This window comes from Nothobranchius furzeri, chromosome 19 (genome assembly GCF_043380555.1).
Source record: "Nothobranchius furzeri strain GRZ-AD chromosome 19, NfurGRZ-RIMD1, whole genome shotgun sequence".
NCBI lineage: Eukaryota > Metazoa > Chordata > Actinopteri > Cyprinodontiformes > Nothobranchiidae > Nothobranchius > Nothobranchius furzeri.
The window spans coordinates 11,517,365-11,539,620 of record NC_091759.1 but is presented as its reverse complement, the minus strand read 5'-3'; the positions used below and the strand labels follow the sequence as shown (position 1 = coordinate 11,539,620).

General features: G+C 42.2%; 1 protein-coding gene across 3 annotated transcripts in view; it reads right to left on the bottom strand.

The window, feature by feature from the left end:
* The window catches only part of LOC107394422 (zinc fingers and homeoboxes protein 2), a 186,885-nt gene extending 168,525 nt beyond the window's left edge, over window positions 1-18,360 (bottom strand). For 2 of the 3 annotated variants that reach the window (XM_054744997.2, XM_015973352.3), the window contains exon 1: window positions 17,658-18,349. The gene's annotated coding sequence lies outside the window, so the exon portion shown is untranslated. Of the gene's footprint in view, window positions 1-17,657 lie in introns of all 3 variants that reach the window. The other variant, XM_015973353.3, reaches the window with a different exon arrangement.
* Between the last annotated feature and the right edge of the window lie 3,896 nt (window positions 18,361-22,256).

Here is a 22,256-nt window from a genome sequence, read left to right as displayed (position 1 = left end):
CAGGTTTTCCTAATATCGTGCAGCCCTACTTTGGGTCGAATTTTTTATGCACTACACTTCCAGAACACGTTGTACTCAGTAGTTCAGATCGAACCAGTCAGGAAGTCAAACACGGGAGCAGTTTAAAACATTCAGCAACTTTCAAAATAAAAAGACACGTGCGGATTTCCTGTTGCTTAACTGGACATTTTGGATTCATGCTACCATTTTTCTCCTTCCTTGTCATCATGTAAACTGGTGAAATCACGTGTGATCTTACAACTCTCCGGTGACGTCATCACCTCGCAGGACAAAAGGCGAGGAATGATTTTCTTGAAGATTCACATCTGAAATGCTACTGGTGGAAATGAGGCTTTTGTGCTTGAGAGGAAAACGCATTTATTACGTTACGCACTGCTTACGAATCTGGTGGAAAGTCGGGGTTGGCATTGATACCAGCTATCCCTTCAACATAATAACTAAGTAAAAATTCTTAACTGTATGGAGAATGAGATGTTCCAATACAAAAGTTTGGGTAAAGCCACGCACGCTCACTTCCTTGAAGTGTCACTACAAAATAATGGTGTTTAACTCTTAACGTTTGCCAACTGATCTTTTCAATAAAAAATTAAAAAAAAACTGAGGATAACGTCAGTACCCTGAACATGATCAGCTAAGCAGGACCAAATTCTGTAATAAAAAATTGGAGTTCATAGGTGAACAGTCTTTACTTTATGACTGAAGGACAGTTTCTTTACTTCAATATGAAACATTTATGTGAAATAGATTTTTATTTTTAGAAGACTGGAATATTTGATTATTTACTGACATACTTTTTATGTGGTTTTCATAGAAATGTCTGAATATTCCTAAAAACTCTTGTGGTTTTGGATTTGTTTACTTATTTTCATTGATGCGCCATGAAATCAGAAACGTTTAGGTGAAGGGAGGCGGTCAAATCATAATACATAGGCTCACTGGTCGTGGTGGTGGATTACTAACCATGTTCAGATCCTCTTTCCATCCTAAAAAACGTACTATACCGGTGACTCCAACCAGCTTTGAGTTTATGGCTTTTGAGGTGGACTTTAGTCCTCCACTGCTGTTGTCACGTTATGAGGATGGTTTGGACCCAAAAATGCAGATACCCAGGATGACACGAGGCAGGAGTTGATATGTAAAGTAAAAATCCTTTTATTGTAGGAAGAACAAAAATAAATCCAAATGGCAGCGAGCCAAAAATCCAAAAGTCCAGAAGAACAAAAGCTCACTTAGAGCACAAAACTGGGACGAGGCACAAAGCTCACACAGAGCATCAGAAAACGCTGACATACAAACAACAATGGACCGACAAGACACTGAGACAAGACAGGGCTTAAATACACTGGGGCATAATGGGAGGATGATGAGCTGCAGGTGTGAGGGGAGAGAACCAGGTGAAAGTGACTAATCAGGGAGGAGGAGCAGGAGAGGACACCAGACCTAACTGGGAAGGACACACACACATACCTAGCTGGAGGACATAAACACACACACACACACACACACCTAGCTGGAGGAGGACATAAACACACACACACCTAGCTGGAGGAGGACATAAACACACACACACACACACACACACACACACACACACACACACACACACACACACACACACACACACACACCTAGCTGGAGGAGGACATAAACATACACACACACACCTAGCTGGAGGACATAAACACACACACAAACACGCCTAGCTGGAGGAAGACATAAACACACACACACACACACGCACACAAACACACACACACAAAACTGGAATAATAGACCTATGGAAACTATGGTGGGGAGACTGAAGGAACACAGGACCTGAGAGGGAATATCTGGAGGGCTGAAGACCAGGGGACACAAGAGGAACACAAAGAGACACAGACCATGACAGCTGTTTATTCTCTGCTATCGCCCACCTAAGTACAATCAAACTTTTATCTGAATTTTCTGATCTTTTAACAGACTTTCTTCCAAAATATGACTGTGGGATTATTCTTGGTGATTTTAATATACATGTATGCTGCCCTGACAAACCTCTTGTTGGTAGCTTTTTAGACATTTTAGATTGTTTTGGTCTCCAGCAACAGGTCCAGTCACCTACCCATTCAGGATTGCACGTTAGACTTGGTTTTGTCATTTGGGATCTGTATCCCTGATCTGATTGTTGACTCTGCATGTATCTCTGATCATTCTATTATTTTTAATATATGTGGCTTGACACCTCCATCCACTAGGCAACATAATCAACACCTTACAAGAATAATTTCCTCTTTCACCACCAATCTATTAGCATCTAGCCTAGTTGCGACTCTATCCACTTCCCAACCTGATTCCACCTGTGTAGGAGTTGAGGAGCTGCTGACCTCTTTCAACTCTACCTGCTCAACTGTTTTAAATGCAGTCGCTCCTCTAAAATCCAGGCATAAAAAAACTGTGGCCGACCCTTGGCTCAATGAGGAGACTCGTGCCCTAAGACGCCAATGTAGGGTCTGTGAACGCCGGTGGCGGAAGGACAAGCTGCAAATCTCCTACCAATTATTCAAGGAGTCTTTGGCCCGCTATCAGAAAGCTGTCCACACAGCTAGAAACAGATATTTTGCAAATATGATCACTAAGCATAAAAACGACCAGATTAAACTGTACAGTGTCCTCACCTCTGTACTATCCCTTAGAGAATCTCTCAACTCTTCTCCCTCTACAGCGGCTCTTTGCAATGAGTTTCAAAACTTTTTCCTGCATAAAATCCAGGAAATTAGAACCAGTTTCTCTTACACAGGCTGGGTTACCTGTGTGGAACCTCATTGTCCACCCTCATTCTCTTGCTTTGCTCATGTGACACTCTCTTCCCTGGGTGATCTAATCTTGGCTATGAAGCCCTCAGGCTCTCTAGAGGACAGCCTTCCTCCAACACTGCTGCGTGATGTCCTTCCAGCAGTGGCCCCTGCTGTTTTGGATATCGTCAATTCCAGCTTCTCCTCTGGTGTGTTTCCAGCTGCTTTTAAAAATGCAGTTGTTCAGCCGCTATAGAGCTCCGGACCCCACGTGACTCTCAGTTAGTGGACGCCATTTTGGCATGCAAAAAAGGTAAACAAACACGGATGTAACCATGAACATGAACGGGATCCGCTTGGATTTTACTTCGTCGGAGTTTACTTCACACTTTAAAACAGAAGAAATCGTTTTATATAGTCAGAAATTAAATAGACTAAACATCTCCGACCCTTACCGTGCCCCTGGGATACTTTTTAAAAATGCCAGAAGCTGTCGGAGCGGACTTCTTACCGGCACAACACCGGACCTGACCGGGGAACCCCTTGGGATTTACCCGGAGGAGCTGGCTCCGGCGGCTGGGGAGAGGGAAGTCACGCTACTGCCCCCGCAACCAGACTCCGGATACGCGGATGAAAATGGATGGATGGACGGACAAATAACAGATTTACACGTAAGTAGTCTCAGTGAGACAGATAATAGCAATCCAAAGTGCTTTTTATGTGTGATCTGATAATTGATCAACCATTGCTTAAAAATTAAATACAGCTTAGCCGGTTAATTGCTGTCATCATAAAACACGTAAACGGCAGCACGCAGAACTCACGAGGCAACGTTTTACGTGATGTTTACTTGTTGCTATGAGTAATAAGACAGAAAAAGCCACGCCAAAATAAGTTTAGGAAGCCCACTAAGAATCGTAATAAAAGCATTTAAAATAAATACCATACACAGTTGAGGAAACGTTGGTTTAAGTACCTGATATGAAGCGGTCGCTGCATAAGCGAAATCCTTTACTCTCGGGATCCCACAGCTTCATTTTAGCCCGGTCACTAGCGCGTTTTATTACAATGATCCAACGTTTGCGGCGCTCCGGATCTTGGGGAATCCTGTAGATGACTCATTCCTTATGTCGTCCGCGTCTGTTCTGCATCCTGGGGCACAACAGGAATCTACCATATTTCCCGTTTGATTGAGTTTTCTGAGGATAACAAATAGTCCAGCTGCCGGCTTCTGCCTGCCAAATGGCGCCGTTTCGATTTGAACTGTTGCATGCCGGGAGAAGTGACGTCAACTCCCGGAGCTCTATTGAAGAAACCAGGCCTTGACCAGTCTGACTGTGCCAATCTCAAAACTTCCATTCATCTCAAAAGTAGTTGAGAAACTGGCTCTCACGCAGCTTACTTCTCACCTAGATGACAATGGGCTTCTTGACCCATTCCAATCAGGTTTTAGACGCAATTACAGCACAGAATCTGCACACATTAGGGTACTCAATGACATCCTGATTCTGACTGACTCTGGCTCCCATGTGCTGTTACTCTTACTCGACCTGACTGCAGCATTCAACACTGTAGACCTCACCATCCTAATTCACAGACTCGAATTTTGGGTGGGTGTGACCGGTATTGCCCTCGAATGGTTTAAATCGTACTTTAATGGTCGGTGTTTTAGTGTTCATGTTGGAGACTGCTCTTCTCCCAATGTCCCACTTCCATGGGGAGTACCACAGGGCTCCATCCTGGGTCCTCTCCTCTTTTAAATTTACATTCTACCACTTGGTAAGATTTTAGCTAGTCTCGGGGTTAACTACCACTTTAATGCAGATGATTGCCAGATCTACCTTCAAATCAACCAACAGCACTCATTTTCTATAATGTCAGAATGCCTCTCCCAGGTCAGATCCTGGTTTTCTCAAAAGTGCCTACGGTTAAATGACAGCAAATCAGATGCCATACTTTTTAGCCCCACTAACATGAATGGTGCTTTAGATGTCTCAACTCTCTCACTCAATCCCAAATCATGTGCCACTAGCCTAGGTGTGAAACTGGACTCTGACCTTTCAATGTCTTCACAAGTCAACGCTACTGTCAAGTCCTGCTTTTTCCAACTCCGCCACATCACTCGTCTTAAGTCAATCCTCAAACGCCCAGATCTTGAGTCAGTCAATCATGCTTTTATTACTTCACGTATGGATTACGCAAGCTCTGTCCTAATTGGGATTAATGCTTCAGCCTTAAGCAAACTGCAGAAGGTGCAAAATGTCGCGGCCAGATTTTTAACCAACACCGACAGACGCATGCACATCACACCCATCCTCGCAGATTTACACTGGCTCCCAGTCAAATTTAGGATCAACTTCAAGGTCTTGTTATATGTTTACAAGGCTTTGTACTGCCCATCCCCATCCTATCTGACGGACCTGCTGACCCCATATGTTCCCACCCGTGCCCTTCAGTCAGCAGATCATCTGCTGCTTGTTGTTCCGAAGGTTCGGTACAAATCACGGGGGGAGCGTGCCTTCTCTTATGCAACCCCAAAACTCTGGAACTCTCTGCCCCTCCGTGTGCGTCTGGCTCCCTCTGTTAGCAGTTTCAAGTCGGCCCTGAAAACACACTTCTTTAGCCTTCCCTCCGTGACACTTTTCATGACAATCTAGCACCGGATTTGAGTTTTTAATTCCGTTTTTATGATTTAGTTGCTCACTTTTGGCACCTCGCACCATCTGGTGTTTTATTTTGTTTTATTTGTGCCATTTCAAATGTTTTTATCATTCGTCGCATTATTTTATTTTATAGTGCTGTTAACTGTTCTCCTATTTTATTGTTTTTAGTAGGAATTTTTATCTCCGATTATTTATGCTTTGTTCTTATGTATTTTGCCTGTTCTTATTGTGTTTCTTGGTCAAGCATTTGGCTTTTTATGTACAGCACTTTGGTTAGCTGCCATGCTATTTTGAAATGGTGCTTTATAAATAAATATGGTATGGTATGGTACATACATTTTAAAAAATTGAACAAATTTGTATCAAAACACTCAGATTTCCCAGGACCTTAAGAACATGATGTACCTCCACTGCAGACCTCTCGCCACTCACAACATTTAAGGACTTGCTAATGATTTTGACTCATTTTACTGTTTTTCCGCAGATCAGACATTTCTATTAAAGATTACTTTGTTAGTTATAACTAGATAAAGTATAAAAGGTGGTGTCTGCATCCCTCAAAGATGCAGCATACAAAAACAAAAGAGAACAATCAGTGGGATGTCAATGTAACTGTGAACAAACACAAAATATGTTAAGTATTTGAGCAGTTTTTCCTGCGTCTGGCACACAACGTGACCCACTCCCAGATGTGCATTGTACATTTTGATTGATAATAAATGTGGGTTTTTTCCCCCACATCATGTGACCCCCTCGGGTGCTGCTTCGGATGCTGCTGATGAAGCAGTGGGCGGCTCTGAACTACAGATCGATGTTAAACTGATTGGCCCAGAGGGGGAACTGTAGTGGCAGCTCCAGAACAAGGCGACACATTTGTCAGGGATCAGCCCGGACCGACGATGGAGGACGTCGCGTTTATCACCGGTTTGTTTCCAAGTCACACGAGTCCCCACTGGGCCAGACAAAGACCAGCTTCCTATACCCCTCATCCTCCAGACAAAAAAAAAGCACCATACCCCCTATTTTCCTCATTCTTTGTATGTTGCATTAATATTAATTACTTTTCAGAGCTGACAGCTGACAAGCCTACACCCACCACTGAGTTTGTCTAATCTCAACTGGAAAAATAGCTCATTTGCATTTCTCTTTCTGTCATTATACTCTAGTTTGCTTTTATCCCTGCATTCTTTTCACTCAACATAACACTTGGATGTAAAGAATGCAAACAATAAAAGAGAGAAATCACATGACCTGGTCTCAGTTTCACCCTTTCGCAGTGACATTTTTGGACTTAAACTGGAGTCGTCTAACTTTAATGTTAAACCTGATTACAGGCATATTTGGCAACCTGGAAAAAGCCTCTGCAATATTTATATCATCTTTTAATTAAGGACTAATATTTGGCAGATTTTTCTACGCTGACATAACTAAGATCAAATTTCTGCATTAAGTAGAAGTATTACCGATACACGAGGAGTAAGGGAGATGATGTGGGTAATTAATTGATTGCTAATAACCTATTTTAAATCACTGATCACAATCACATGAAATTACTTGATTTGTAATTTAACTCAATGTCGGACTACACCGTTGTATACGAGTTTGAAGCATCTGATTTCAGCTTCAAAGTAAATCCAAATAAAGTACCGTTGAGTTGCTCTTGCTGGCTGTGAAGCTACAGAGATCACTTCAAAGCTGTCTTGTGAATGAAAATGGGCTTTCAGAGGATTATTAAAGAAACGTATCAAACTGCTGAATCGAGCCTGGTGATAAATCAATAACGTAACTGTCTTTGAGGCAAATCATTCAGGATGCACTGGTGTGAGACTCGTGAATCATCAGCCAAAAAGTTTCTAATATGCAGACCTGAGGTTCAGGCTAAATCTTACACTTCATTTCCACATTTGACCCTTTTTTCTAGGGATATAAGAAAATATCGATATGGCAATATATCGTGATATTTTTTCCAGCAATATTATACCGATATTCAAAAGCCGTGTATCGGAAATGTCGATATGGCAGTATATTGTGATATTTTTTTCCTGCGATTATTACATCGGTATTCAAAAGCCGTGTATCTAATCTTTGAAAGAATTTACATGCAAACATTTGTGTATTTTCTTTTTGTTTTTTGCAATTCAATCGCCACCCGCTAGTTGGCAGCAGTGTGCAACGGGTTTTGTTTCCACCACTGAAATGTTAATCCCTCCATCATGGGTCAGATACCTCATGTTAAAATGTTACGTATCAGTTTGGATTGTTTATTGAACATTCTTACAATTAAATTCAGCAAAAAAAAAATTGCTTGTAACGTCTGACTGAATATTGCAATATATCGTGATACATCGTATAGTCTCCCCTGTATCGTGATATGTATCGTATCGCCAGAATTTCAACAATACACATCCCTGCTTTTTTCCATGTACTAAAAGTGCTTGTGCTTAAACAGAGAAATAAAGAAAGCTACAATAAAAATGTACCTTTTCTCTGAGACACTAAATAGGTAATCAAAATGAACAAAACTACCAAAACAGAAAGTGACAAAAGTGAGAAACTATTTTAAAGCTTGGGGTACCAAATTCTACAAGGATGCATCAAATAATTAAAGGCTGTGAATTCCATGAAGGAGTCCACGGCCTGCCATAAAGCAGTTCTGAACTTTGAATCTTGGGAGTTTTCCACGTTTTGAGCAAATCATGAAAATTTCACACAATATATTAAAATTCAATCAGAGCTCGATTTCTGTAAATCAGACTGGGACATGACTAGGGCTGAAACTAATAATTTAATAATTTGATTATAAAAACTGTTTAATTACTAGTTTTTAAATCAACGCTACGTTTTATTTACCACTTCTGGGTTGTACAATCTCCTTCCAGTGTGAACTTCTGGTTTCGTGAGGTGGACAACAAGTGTGTTCATTTAGATATGTCAAATAAAACGGCCAAAAATTTCCTAATTGTGCAAACATTTCAAACGCAAGCTGATGGACAAGACTGCTAGCTTTGCACTTAGCCGGCGTGTTTCAGTCATCAGCTTACGTGGACAGCTTGATCCAGGCAAATCCAACCTCTCTCTTGTTGCATGTAATCAAGTAAACTGGCAAAATCATGTGTGGCCTTGCAACTCTTCAGTGATTTTGTGACCTTGCGGGACAAGAGGCTACCTGCCGTTTCACGTCTGAAACGCTCCTGGTGGAAAGGAACGAGTCTGAGAGCTTGTGGGCAAAACGCTTTTGTTACGTTACGCGCTCCTTACATTAGGCTGACGGAAAAGACTGCTAACGGAGTGCTAAGCTAGCGTGTTTCCGTTATCAGCTTCAGTGGACAGCTTGGTCTTGGCAAATGCATCCTGCTCAACTCAATATGCACCAGATTTAACAGGCGGCATGTTAAATGGAGTTGAATGCATTAAACTCTGCTGAGGTAGAGCAGGTTGTCCAGTAATCTGAAGGTTGCAGGTTCGATCCCGGCTCCGACCAGAGAATTCTGCTGTTGTGTCCTTGGGCAAGACACTTAACCCTACTTGCCTGCTTGTGGTGGTGGTCGGAGGGACCGGTGGCACCTGTGTTCGGCAGCCACACCTCTGTCAGTGCGCCCCAGGGCAGCTGTGGCTACAATGTAGCTCATCCCCACCAGCGTGTGAATGGGTGAATGACTGTGTTGTGAAGCGCCTTGGGGGGTTGTAGAATCCTAAGAAGGCGCTATAAAAATGCAGGTCATTTACCATTTACCATAGAAATATTCTAGTTATTGACTTGTTTTTTACAACTAGAATGGCTTTGTTACATTTTGACCTCACATAAAAAGCAAAGGGGAAAAAAAAGACTTATCAGATCATTCAATTGATAATGGTGGCAGGTTAACTGATGATCAGAATAATGGATAGCTGCAGCCCTAGATGTGACCATTTTTGTGTTTGCTCAGGTTGATAAGCTGTCATCAGGAGGAAACTATAAATATAAAAATGACTTTTGTTCCTTCTAAAACATCATTTTTACACCTAAAATGGCTCGTGAAAAAACTTCCATCTTCTGCCAGGAAAATCCTGTCGCTTCACTGTACATGATTTTTATTTTGTCTCTGCTTTAAGGAAGGAGATACGCTTTAGCACGACTCTTAATCCAAAATAACAGTCACACCAAAGAGAAACAAAGGGCTGCCACTGTGCTCTGATTACATCACTCTTTACCTACACTGTAATCAGTAAAGGGGCATCGCTACGGAGCCACGTTCCTTCAACCAACCTCCAATTTTTGGATCGTCCTGGACTGTTGTGGATTAAAACAGCTGGAAGGGGAAGTGAATAAGATTATCTAGTTCCAACTGACCCCTCCATGAGGTGAAATGACTAAGACCACAAGTGAGTGGGTTGCTCTTCGAGAGGATTTTGTGGGAAAAAAATTAATTGGAGGAAAAGGGGAAAATGACCGACTCAGAAAACAACAGAACAGGAAAAGGGTCAAGGGAGATCTAACTTGGCAACTGGTGTTTTCCTAGAAAGGGATTAATGAAATAAGTTGTGTAATATGTTATTGGAGTTGGGGGGAAAAAAGGCTAGAAATGTGATAGATATGTATTTTATATGACATAGATAGTCGTGCAATGTTCACCTGCAAGAAACAGCTAGATGTTTTTTGTTTGCTATCAAATGATCCCATAAAAAGATTTCACAAACCTCATTTTAATGGCTTAACTCACGTGACATTTTTGTTGTGAGTTTTAAAAGAGAATCTGATGGCAGAATGAGGGCAAAACACACAGACACATTAAACACTTTTTTTCAATTCTGACGTCCTGTAATATTTTTGTGTATAGCGATTAGGTTTGTCACGGTAACCGGTGTGGCGGTAAACCCCGGTAAAAAAGTTGACAATAATAATAACCACCTTGTTTTTTAAAAAAACTATATTATCTCGGTGAATTACCGTGGCTGCGGTGTAGGCGCGGTGACCCTTACCAGCCACCGTATCATCTGCTGAAGTTGCCGGCGGCACATGCTCGCTTTGTTGTTTACAACCAAAACTTTCTTGAATCTAAAGCTGAAATAATGGTCAAAGGAGGAGACGGCAGCGCTCAGGAGGACAATTTTTATCCCTCAAAGAAGACAAAGTCAGGAGTACGGGCATTTTTTGGATATGTGAAGAATGCCGAGGGACAGTTGATAGAAGACGGCTATCCTGTTTGCAGCACGTGCAGAAAAAGTGTCTGTGAAAGGCAGCAACGCTTCAAATCTCATGACACATCTGCGTGACCATCACCCACAACTCTACAGTCAACGCTAGGCAAGCTAACGTTAGCGTTTTAGCTAAAATGCGTGATCCGAGGATTTGGGTTGAGGGAGAATGCAACGAGTCGCTATATAAAGCAGCCGCAGCGCCGCTACCTGCATATAAACCGTGTCGCGGACACCCCCATGTTGAAATGACGCTATGCATTACGGGGCTCCCAGGGGCCGATAAGAGTTGGTCTCTCTCCGAGAATAATTATGAATTTAACAATGATTACTGCCTGATGACGTTTTCCCACATCTGCAAAGCTCACTGGAAGGACACAAACCGAGGACAACATTTTCCTGATATAGGGTTTATTACTCAAGTAATGGTAAAAAAGTATCCGATTAGAAGGCTACTTGAGTACTGAGTATCATCTGGTCTAATATTTTTAAATGATGACATCAAACAGACATAAAATAAGAAGTTATGGGCAAATATTGGTATTTTAAAGACTAAAGGGAAAAATGTAAATAAATAAACAACATCATTACAAAATAACACATTTTAGGCAAAATTTAGACACAAACTGAGGACAATATTTCCTGACATACAGGGTTTATTTAATTGTGTGAAAATGTAGCACGTTTAAAAAAAATACCGCGATAATACCGAAAACCGTGGTAATTTTGGTCACAATAACCGTGAGGTTAAATTTTCACACTGTGACAACCCTAATAGCGATGCCCCTTTACTGATTACAGTGTAGGTAAAGAGTGATGTAATCAGAGCACAGTGGCAGTCCTTTGTTTCTCTTTGGTGTGACTGTTATTTTGGAGTAACAGTCGTTCTAAAGCGTATCTCCTTCCTTAAAGCTGAGTATATGGTTCTGTTTCCAAGCATTGCCACTCATTAAAAATTCATCCATCCATTTTCATCCGCTTATCCGGAGTCAGGTCGCGGGGGCAGTAGCCTAAGGCGAGAGGTCCAGACTTCCCTCTCCCCAGCCACTTGGGCCAGCTCCTCCGGGGGAATCCCAAGGCGTTCCCTGGCCAGATGAGAGACATAGTCCCTCCACCGTGTCCTGGGTCTACCTTTAGGTCTCCTCCCGGTTGGACGTGCCCGGAAAACCTCACCAGGAAGGCATCCAGGAGGCATCCTGACCAGATGCCCGAACCACCTCAACTGGCTCCTCTCAATGTGGAGGAGCAGCGGGTCTACTCCGAGCCCCTCCCGAATGACCAAGTTTCTCACCCTACCTCTAAGGGAGAGCCCGGCCACTCTTCGGAGAAAACTCATTTCGGCCGCTCGTATCAACGATTTTTCTTTCGGTCACTACCCAAAGCTCATGACCATAAGTGAGGGTAGGAACATAGATCGACCGGTAAATCGAGAGCTTCGCCTTCTGACTCAGCTCTCTCTTCACCACGACAGACCGGTACAACGCCCGCATCACTGCAGATGCAGCACCAATCCGACTATCGATCTCACGCTCCAGTTTTCCCTCACTCGTGAACAAGACCCTGAGATACTTAAACTCCTCCACTTGGGGCAGGACCTCCTCCCTGACCCGGAGAAGGTATTCTACCCTTTTCCAAATCAAGACCATGGTCTCAGATTTAGAGGAGCTGATTCTCATCCCAGCTGCTTCACACTCGGCTGCGAACCGCTCCAGCAAAAGCTGAAGATCATGTTCTGATGAAGCCAACAGGACCACATCATCTGCAAAAAGCAGAGACCTGATTCAAAATGAATAAATAAATCACAGCTTGGACATCAAAGCAGCTCTTTCCAACTTGATGGAAGTGACATCTGTCCGTGTTTTTTCGTGTGGTTATTGACTATGTAAAAAATAGGCTGGTGCGCTGAATCTTACAAAACAATTTTTTTGATAAAGGTCTTATCCTAAATAAGCCTAAATATTTTTATATCGGCCTATATCGTCCCGCTAATGCAGTTTGACTGTCGCGGTTAAGCGGTAGAGTAAAAATCTCTACCGGCGGCTAAATTTATGCCATATTAACCGTATACCGGCGATACCGTGCACTACTAAATACTAATCAGCTCAGTGGCCTGATGATAAAGTGTCCGCCCTGAGACTGGGATATCAGGGTTCGATTCCTGGTCGGGTCATACCAAAGACTTTGACAAAATGGGACCCAATGCCTCCCTGCTTGTCCCTCAGCATTAAGGGGTTGGATTGGGGGGTTAAACCACCAAATGGTTCCCGAGTGCAGCTGTGTCTGCAGCTCACCGCTCCCCCAGGGGATGGGTCAAATGCGGAGAACAAATTTCGCACACACATCAGTGTGTGACAACTAATGGAACTTTACTAGGCCAGACGACTCCAAGATACATTGTGTTATCGTGAGATCTCATTGTCCGGTCGGAATGAGGAGGCTAAAAACTGCTGCCACCTAGAAGTCGGAGTTTGAATTGCACCACACAAAATAAACACAATAAATGTTTAATACATTGCTTATAACGATTTACGTCACAAAATATTGCAATGTTCAAGTGTATCAATATTTTCTTACATCCCTGATTTTTTATGTATTTATTATTGTTGTTATTATCATAAAAGCTATTAGAAATAAGCTGATGGTGGCAATCTTTAGATCTTGGTATTTTTCACATTCTTAAAGACTGTTGGAAACTACAGTCAACCCCTTATGTGTGCAATATTGCCTGGTGGCAGTAGCTCCTTAAAGCAGAATAATGTGCTTCACAACGCTGCTAAAACTGTTGAGAAACGTGGGTAGCATCTGTGGGTGGCGAGCCCACCTCCCGACTTACACAGTTTTTATATTAGAAAACACTCTTAGAAGCCTTAAGGAGTGAATTCCTAAAGCATTTTTGGTTGAAGCCAAAACATTTTAAACTAGTGGTTTTAAGGTGAGGAGGATACATTTAAAAATTAGGGTTTTAAAACTGCCAGGACGCTTGTTTGTATTCAGCCTTTTCCTCCTAAGAAGGATAAAAGTACCACTTTCTGGAGGGAAGGGCATGAAAATTCAACCTAACGTTGAAAATGAGGAACCACAAGAATAGAGGGAGTTGGTAATGTCTCGGAGAAGCAGGTCCAAGGTGGAAAATTACCGAATGCTGCCAAGAGCATTTTCACTGCTGAAATAAATAGTGGTGCAAAGTCTTCAGAAAGTAAAACTAAAAAATATATATATATTCAACTTTAGGGAAATTTATTTTTAAGGTGTGCAATCAAAGGATCTGCATAAGAGGAAAGTCTAAAATAAAAGAATGAGGATCGATAAATTCTGAAGAGGAATATTTAGCTTGTAGGAAATAAAAACAAACACTTTTTGGCTGAAATGTGGGAAAAGTAACATCTCAATATCTTGTTCGGTATTAACCCTCTCAGGCTCAAAATAAGTTTTGATAAAAGGACGAACAACTAAGTCCTCCAGGGGTACTTCTGCGTTAAAAAATGCTCATGAAATACATATGTGGAGTAAGCAGGTAGATTTTAACGTTGCACATCTGCAACACCTGCCTCCAGAGGGTTAAATCAGGTAGAACGGGGCTCCCTGTTGTTCGTGTTCACAAGAATTTCACCTCCAGAAACCTCCCAAACCACGTGGAAAGTGGGTTTGGTCCAACAGCAGCAGCAGCGGAGCAGATCCAACACCGCCAGCACATGTGTCGTGCTTCCTCGTGAAGAGCTCCAGCAGCGAAGCAGGACGCCTCACACACACACACACACATTCCTGGCCATGCTCTTCAGTGACTCACCACACACACACACACACACACACACAAAATCGCCACTACAGTCACACACAACCTGGCACACTCGTACTCTCCCAAACACACACCCACACATGCAGCCTCTCAGTATTTCATAAAGCACCGAAAATACTTGTGTTTGAGTTGAGTGTGTGAGGGCAGAAAGGAGCGAGCGTGCACGTTGCAGCTGTTGTGCACACTTTCTGCATGTGTGTGCACGTGAGAAATAAATAGCTATTTGACAGAGCAACAAAGGGCGCGTGTGATATTAGCTGTCGAATAGCGCGCACACGTGTGTGTGTATGAGGCTCTTATGTCCTGTCATGACTGAATGCCACCGAGAGCGACACAAACCCAGAATGGGGTCTTTTTTTCTATTGCCACAAATAAAGACAAAGTATGAGCAGAGCAGCAATTTTCTGCAATAAAAGTCCAACGAAATGAACAGGATCAATGGTGAAATCAAACCAGAGCGTGTAAGGGAGCATGCATATGCATAAGAGGCTGTATGTTTGGATAGACAGGTCAGGTGGCAGCAGCAAATCACAGCTGCACTTCCTAGGAACTGGCAAAAAAGAAACGGCAGCGTGTCAGAGCAGGAAAAAGCGAGTGTGTGATGTGTGAATAGTAGTGAGGACAGGAAAGGGCACGAGGGCTGCAGGGTGTGTGTGAGTGAGTGTGTCTTGGTGTTTGTGACAAATAAATAGCAGCCAAAGAGCAAGTGAGCGCGCTCTGACTCTGAGAATGGCAGCATGACCGACTGATCCCTGCATCCATAACATAGGATTAAAAAGCCCGACACGGCACAAATACAATAGACGCAAAATATGAGACAAAAAAGTCGGTCAATGGAGGAGGAAATGTGATTATGAACCAGAACCGACGAGTGGAAGATAATATTAAAGAGGAGGAAAAAAAATCTGACACACTTTGAACACGAGCCACGCAGCGGAGCGCCTCTTTGGAGGTAACGCTGTCGCCGGGCAGTATAGAGAAAAGAGGAAGAGGAGGAGCTCCTGCCAAAAATGAGCCTCTCCAATGATTTCCAAGAGCCAAGACACACTCCGGTCCTACTGTCAGGAATGTGGTAGAGGGTGAAACCAGCCCAATTTCCGTTTACACACCTGTTCATCTAAGCCTGACAGAGATCCTCCTCCTGTACGTCCCTTCAGACTGGAATCAAAACTCCAGCGGCTCACGCGGAAGCCAAAACTTTAGTTTCAATATTTGTGTCACTGGAGGTTGCAGCGGTACAATGGCTCTTTCATTTGCTGCCACATCGCTGCATATGGTCTGAACCCGCATGCGAGCTTCGCGGCACCTAATTATTCATGATTTTATGTAACAAGATTTTTGGTAGAAAATTAGGTCAGAGAACATACTGTGCACAGGGGGGGTGAAGTAGAAAAAAGGGAAAGTTTGGATATAGGCAAAATCCTTACCACAATCAGGTCTTGTGCACTATTTAGGTCAAGAAAACATCAACTTAGAAGTTTGTGCATCACTCAGATCTGCTTTCAAACATTTCAAATCGCTTTATGATGTTATACATTTAATTATAACTAAGATAAATGCAAGAAACTTGTTTTTTTTTTTCATGAACAGAACACAGATGTGCTTATTACCAGGGGTGGATCAACTGGGGTGACATAGGGTGGCAATTGCCACCCTAACAGAAAACCATGCCACCCCATTTGCCAACCCAGCTGGCAGCAATAAATTACAGCAGTGGCAGATCGGACATTGTGAACGTTGTGTGTCTGAGCACAGTGATTATGACATAAGCTGATAAAATAAGGTCATAAAATATAAACAAAACAAATGCATGTACAACTATGTAATTAATGATGAAATGACAATGAAAGCATGTTTCTGAGTGAACGATAAAATCGTGATTTGTGCCACCCTGAAGACCTTTTTGCCCCTCTTCTGCCACTCTATACATTTTTTTAGGTTCGCCACTGCTTATTGTCATGTTATTGTGCAAAAACATCAGTTTAAGAGGACCTTTTCTTGTGTGATAGATGAAATGCTGACTGGTGAGCGCAGACAGCTCGGATCAGAGTGAAAACCAGTAAAGAACCAGTCTGCCTTTAACTGGCACCGAGTCAGCGCTCGCTCAGGCGGGCAGAGCAGCCTTCTGAACCGGAGCTGCTCGTGTCACAAAGGCGATCAGGAAAAAAATAACATATAATTAAACTAACTTTACTGACTTATTATCGCGCGCGCGCGCGTGTGTGTGTTCATCACGAACACAAAGCAGTTTTATAAAAAATTATCCGGCAGCGTCGCTAAATCTACAACATCAAAAAGGTCCGCGTGTGAATAAAAACCTCTCCACGTTCAGTTTGTTTCAATGCGCCTCAAAATGTGGAAAAGTGGAAAAAGTTTGTCTGTAGTAAATAAAAGTGTTGAACTATCAACAGTAGTAAAGTAGTCGTACAGGAGGAGAGAGTGTTTCCATGCAGCCCGCTGACGGCGGCTTCACCTCAGATGACCCAGGCAGCCAGACTGGCTGTCTGCTAGCTACCCCAGTTTGAACCGACCTACAGCGGTAACAACAACAACACTTGCACCGACAACCGCAACCGAAAAGCCGCCACTTGCTGCTCCGCTGATACCGTGTCGCCACCTAAAAGCTGTGTTTACATTCGTTTTTCCCCTCTACATCACTCGGCTGAGAAACTTGTTGGAGTAGGAGCCCAAAAACATAAAAACGTTTCCCGGCTTGAAAAGGATACCATCCAGAGAGGGGCAGCCTCTGCGTGGGGAAAGGCTAGGGCTAAAGCACTTAGCTCCGCCGGGCTGCCTGTCATTAGCGGGGGGCTAACTGGCTAGCGGTTAGCTCCCCCGGCTAATACATTTATTATGGGCACTTTCACCGGTTGGTGGCGAGGGGGGTGACGGCAGAAGTTGGCTTCCCGAAATCATTGCGAGCCGGACGGTGTTCACTTGTCTGACAACTATCCCAAAATAAACATATAACCGAGGCTCGTGCTCTCACACGCTACAAAAGTTACCAAACAATTGGGAATATGCGAGTTTTATTCCCGGTTAGGGTGATAGCAAGGTGATTCCCACTCTGGGAGGCTGTGATGGAGGGGGGACGGTCGCTAGCAGCAGCAGCCAGGGCAGAGAGACCCAGACAGGCTGCAAAACAACCCGCTTTAATAACTTCACTTTTGCGGTCACTTTGGTGAAAATTCCTCCCGAGGAGTTAAATAATGAGAAGTTTTCCACGCATCCTACCTGTGAGCGGCGTGTAGTTTCGAGGCGCGACAGGCTGGAAGTTGGTTTTATTCCCAGATATCCAGAGTGGTGCGGTGCGGAGCGCATATAGCTAGCGCTGGGTACAGTAAAGATTGTAGCATAGCTAACCTAAAGACAACAGTAGACAGGAGGAAAAAAAGAAAAAGCCTCCTCGTTGCTCATAGGGGGGATCGACGACAAAAACCACATGATCTTTTACGTCAGCATATATTTGCATAGGATGCCAAATTTATGTTCGGCGTCCAGGTGACGTGAAAATGTACAGAAAAGTTTGTTCCTGGTTGAGGGGGCTGGCCGCCCGGCTCGGGTTTCGGGGAGAGAGGCGCAGGCATGTGGGAGCACAGCACCTCTGCTCCCCCTCCGGCAGCACCGATCTGCACGTTTCTGCTGTTTCATGACTTGCAGCATGGATGCCTGTGATTAATCACTCCCAGTAGCGTCCCATACATCAACCACTACTGCAATAAAACCATTTTAGTTCATTTTATTTACACCAAAAAATCACTTATCTGCTATAGTACGTTCGTTTTTCTTCTCTGCGCTCTGCAATTCACATTTATGTAATTTCGGATGTATATCACCCACTTATTTATTTATTTGAGCAACAACAAACTATATGCAACCCTTTCCCATCGCGTTTTAAATCGTATTGAAATTTTTGCAAAACGTGACATTTTCTGTATACAGAACATACAATATGCAAAATCATGCAAAAAATGTCCGCGCTTAATTTATTTTAAACACCTGTTTGATCCCATGGCTGACCTCATGAGCAGCCTGCTGTAGCAGCATCGACTGGTCTGTTCAGCAGCTCATCAAAAAAAAGAAAAACTATTTAAAAATCTGAGTGGTTCGGATTTAAAGCAGATGAATTAAAGTCCCCATGTTCAGCAGGCGGCTGTTCGCGTTTTATCCGCTTCATGCATTTTTGATAGATGGGCTTGTTGGTGCGGATTAGATGCAATAAATGTAGGAACGTCCCTTCACATGAGGAAAAAAAGCGGTAAACAGCGACACCAGCAGGCAGATGTGGAAACTACTTCCTTAAGGTTTTAATATAATTAAAATGTTTTTAATTGATTATGTCAAGTTTTAAGAAAAGGTGCAAAATCTCAAACTAGAAAAATTGATTAAAGTGAACTTGTGATTTTTTTTAATTTATTTTCAAAGTCACTTCAAGAAATATTAAGTTTGACAATTTTTTTAATTCAACACTAGTTAGAAATACAATCCAAGGGTATTTCATTTCTGCTTTAGATTTTTCAGATCTGCGAAGAAACTTCGCAATCAGACAAAGATAACGTATTAAATATAAGACTGATGGTTATTTAATTAATTAAGAAACAAAAATCCCATCCAAACCAACCTGACACCAAGAAAAAAAAAAGAATTGCCCCCCTAGATGTAATAAGTGGTTTGAACATCCTTGGAGGCTTTGTGTGTTTGCAGAAATAAAACAGAGTAAATCCCTAAAAGGCTAACATTAAAAAAAATTATGCAAGACAATATTACTCTTATTTTACTCTTTTTCTAAATAAAGATTTGCATTTACCATTTTCTGCATTTTCACTCCTTAGGTGTGTAAAAATTTCACAACAAATTTTACTGATCTGAAGTCATCTGATACTCTTAATGTATATTTAAGAGTTTATTAAAGGTCAAAATGTTCAGAATACCTGCAGAGTCATCCCTCTGCTTGTTCTAAAACATAAAACCTGCTTTCTTTTTGTGTGGGTGCATTTAGAGACAAGCTAGTGAAATAACACAGGGCCTTTAGAAGCAGATCGATGCCATATTCTGAGACTTTCTTTTTTTCCTGGCAGAATAGTTTTTTTTTTTTTTTTTTTTTGCAACTGGAAGCTCTTGCCAGTGTCTCCAGAATACACAATCAGGTAATGTTGCCAGGCAAAAGTGCCAGCTCCTAACCAATAAGCAGAGTTTTGGCAACATTGCTTAGCAACAAAAGTTCAAAACCGAACCACTCAAGGTTTGGAATAGTCTAAAGCAGTAATCAAGAACCACTGGTGTCACAAATTTAAGCAGATAAAAAGCTTTTGGAGAAATGAACGGCGCTGCCGGAAAACCGGGAGAAAGGAAAAGAAAAGTACGTCTCATTCCTGATGAAAAGAAATCTGTCTGTAGATGGTGATTTGCATAACTTAATGACAAATATCTGCAATTATTCAAAAGTGATTCATGTTTTTAGAGACAAGCATGCAAAAAAATAGGCTCATCTAAAAGCTTTTAGTTTGTTTCCTAAAGTTTTTTCTTCCAGTGCCAAATTACTTATCAGCAGATATTAATATTAACCATAAGAACAGGAACTGAGGGCCTTTGGACCTGTAGAACCTTAAACCCTTTGGGCCTGATTCAGTAATCCTTCCACATCCACGCATATTCAAAACAGAGACCTTTCACACTGGGAACTGGGAGAATTTGGCTTTAGTGACCCAGAGCATCCAAAACCATAAACGAGAGACAGAAATAAAGTCTGAAACAACACAAGTCTTTTTCTTTTCTTGGTGTCAATTTAGATTCAATGGAGGGAAGAAAAAAACTAAAGTTAAGCATTTTCTGTCAAAAAGTTAATACAGGGAAAATAAATAAACATAAAAGATATTAAAATGATTAAAAGTAAAATAAAATAACATGAAATCATCAGCTAGTCTGATTTATTAAAAATAAACAGGTCAGGTATATTTCTAATTGAATGAAACAAATCAAGTAACTTGTGACACTTTTTTTCACCAAAAGCAGTTGTCCGTAGTAGATAATCGATTAAAAAATCTGACTTTTTTTCTGACCATGAACACATCATTGCCTAGCAGTATTAAAACATCCAACACTTTTCCTGACCTGTGAACTCATCAACGCTGAGCGCTAATTCATGCTAGTTTTCAACTTCTGTTTTTTTTTTTTTCTTTTTTTTTTCGCACCCATGTACGGCACCGTCCGGGCGGAGACCTCACAGACTGGGACGTTACTCGAGGTGAATCGCAAGCTGGACAATGTCTTAGCTACGTTACCGGTGTTAGTGCGTAAAATGGATGTCATCTCGGAGAGGGTCACCGGACAGTGTGGAGATGTTTAATCGCCGAATTGGCTTCACTGGAGGACTTGAATGATCGATACAGACTTTAAGGCAGAGAGGGAAATTAGCTCTGCCTGACCCAAACAAAGTCCTGTTATCCAATCTGACGCCATAGCAGCCTTGGAGTTGCGTGCAAAAACCCCCACGATGGAAGGAATGCAGACAAATGCTGTGAAAACCCTACCTACCCCCCCCCCCCCCCCCGCCTTCAGATTGTGGTCTCTGCATCGAGGTCATCAAGATGGAGGCCCTCACTGTGCTCTGTGCTTTCCCATGACCTCCCACCCACCTGTGGATTCAGTTGGCCGAGCGCCACACAGGCTGCTCCCGCTGAGGAAACCAGGGTCCCAGCCCCTCCCCCCTACCTACCGGGTCTCATGTTGTAAGCTGTGACGTTCGTGCTTATATGTTTAGGTGTTTTTTTGCATAGTAGAGCTACACCCTGCCGGTGTAACTCTGTTAATGCCTTTTTCTCCCTCCCCGAACTCTCCTCATGTAATCCCCTCTTCATCTATTGAATGAGCGCCGTTATGGCTGCTCTCGTGGTCTGCCTGTATCTGTCCTGTCTATATGTGTGTGTAATCTTGGTTAGGCTGTTCTGTGGAGTCAAGTTCCTATGCTCTGGTTCGCTGGAAATAAAATTCTCTCTGATTCTGATTCTCTGATAAAATTATTTGCAGTGAAAATAAGTTGTACTAATCAGTTTGAAAAAAAAAACATTTATTAAGGATGAACTCCAGATTATTTTTTAAATCCAACAGCACCATCTAGTGGCTGACAAATGTATCGCACTAAGCCGTGATTTCTACCTCCATATTTAAGTCTGAAAGCCACGCCTCTGGTTCATGAACGCTCTCCTCTAGCCGACAGAGCAAAAACACTTTTTTTAAACAATTATTATGCTGACGCTATGTTGGGTATTCATATGTTTATATTTTAAAGATGTGTCCATGAGAAAGGTCACCAACTCTGCATGAACTGAGATACATCCTTAAGCACTAAGCACGCTCTGTGATTAACATCTGTACGTAGGCGGTTGTCTAACGATATTGGTTACGGTAAAAAAAAATTGTGTATTAGTTACATTACAGTACACAGAACAGGGTAAAACTCACGTGAGAATGAATGTTTGCATGGGTGAATGACCGGTTGTGTTGTAAAGTGTCTTGGGGGGTTGTAGAACCCTAGAAGGCTACAATGTTACTTTATTGTATAAATGTAATATTTTAGAAAATAAATCAAATAGAAAACAATACATTGACTCCAGTTTTTGGAGAGAATCTGCAGGTCAGAAGGGTTGGTGTTGGCCTTCACAACCAAGTTCAGTGCATCTCTGCTTAATTCATCATTTGCATGTCAGAAAAGACCAGATTTATAATATTGTGATTTTTTAAATGGATATCTGAGCTTTCTATAGGTTGTTTTGGATAATTCTTTGATTTTATGCAATCATAATTCTTTTTTGTGAACTGTAGCTGTAACCTGCT